At 42.5% G+C, this 1522-nt stretch overlaps 1 non-coding gene across 1 annotated transcript; it reads left to right on the forward strand.

Annotated features, from left to right (window-relative positions):
- Window positions 1-264: 264 nt before the first annotated feature.
- On the forward strand, window positions 265-371 carry LOC118484565. The gene has a single exon (XR_004873673.1). It is a non-coding gene; the product is annotated as a small nucleolar RNA R71 (small nucleolar RNA).
- Window positions 372-1522: the final 1151 nt, after the last annotated feature.

A 1522-nucleotide genomic window follows, 5' to 3' on the forward strand; every position in this document is an offset into this window, starting at 1 on the left:
CTAGTTTTTTAATTTTTGAAGAAAGGGCCTCGATTTGGGCTTGTAAAGAAGTGCTTTCATCAACCTTATGGGCGCCCGGGGCAATAGATTTTTTTGCCTCGGGGAGTGTGCCATTGAAAATTGGTTTGAGCAATTTCCTCAATTTGATTATATATTTCTTGCGGGCGGCGATTACCTAAAAGTCCCCCGGAGCTAGAGTCAAGTGTTTGTTTAGTATGTGGCAACAATCCAATATAGAAAGGGGATACTTGTTGTCACACCGCAAGACCGTGATGAGGACACTTTCGTAATAGCTCCTTGAATCTTTCCCAAGTTTCATATAAGGATTCCCCCTCATCTTGCGAGTATGTATTAATTTCAGTCATTAATTTAGCCGTTTTAGCGGGAGGGAAATACTTATATAGAAATTTTTGGGCTAGTTCATCCCAGGTGTTTACCGAACCAACTGGGAGGGTGTTAAGCCAAGCTTTTGCTCGGTCTTTTGGTGAAAATGGAAACATTCGAAGGTGAATGGCGTCATTTGATGCTCCATTGATCCGAAAGGTATCACATATTTCTAAGAAATTAGTAATATGTAGATGGGGATCCTCGTCCGCAAGCCCATGAAAGGTTGCAGAGTTTTGAAGCATCTGTATCAAATGTGGCCGAAGTTCGAAGTTGTTGGCTTCGACATTCGGTGCATTGATAGCAGCGCCAAGGTTACCTACGGTGGGTCGTAGGTAATCCATGAGGGTACGCTGGTCCGCCATTGGAAGTGGGTCCCCCGAAACCTTCTCTTGGTTTTTAGCTTTTAGTCTTTTTCTGAGAAAGCGTTCGGGTTCTTCTAGAGGTTCTTTTATGTCTTTATTAGAACTAGAGCTCATACACTACGTAGAGGTGGCGTCTGGTTCCAAGTCCTGTCACAAAAACAAAAAAGAATGCTGGTCAGAAAGTTCACCACGGCCCCGTGCTCAGTGAACACGGCCCGTGGTCGGAGTTACAGTGATTGTTTTTCGGATCCCTGTTACTGGAAAGTTGGACACGGCCCCGTGTTGCACCGACACGGCCCCGTGCTCAGCCTTCTGTAACTCGAAAAATAAAAACTTCCAGTACCAATGCTGGGCACGACCCGTGTTCGACCTAGCACGGCCCGTGCTGAGCTCTGCAGAAGCTGAAAAATTAAGAAAATCCTAAAAATTAAAAAGAAAATTAAAAAAATGATTAGGCCGTTGATTCCTAACTTTCTATAAATCCTTGTGTCCCCGGCAACGACGCCAAAAACTTGATGTGCGTAAAGTGTGTTATAATTTGGATGTATATTTTAAGCCCTTTTTACACTTTTAGCCAAGTTTTAAATTTATAAAACACGATATTTACTAACACTAAACACACATATGGGCAAGTGCACCCATCGTGGACGTAGTATAGTGTTGGTAAGATACCGAGGTCGTCCAAGGACACAAGAGCTTTTAGTACCGGTTTATCCTCAACGTCTAATAAAATCAAAATGTTAGAAAAAGATTTTAAACTAAGAAAATAAAAC

This window comes from Helianthus annuus, chromosome 11 (assembly GCF_002127325.2).
Source record: "Helianthus annuus cultivar XRQ/B chromosome 11, HanXRQr2.0-SUNRISE, whole genome shotgun sequence".
NCBI classification, from domain to species: Eukaryota; Viridiplantae; Streptophyta; class Magnoliopsida; order Asterales; family Asteraceae; genus Helianthus; species Helianthus annuus.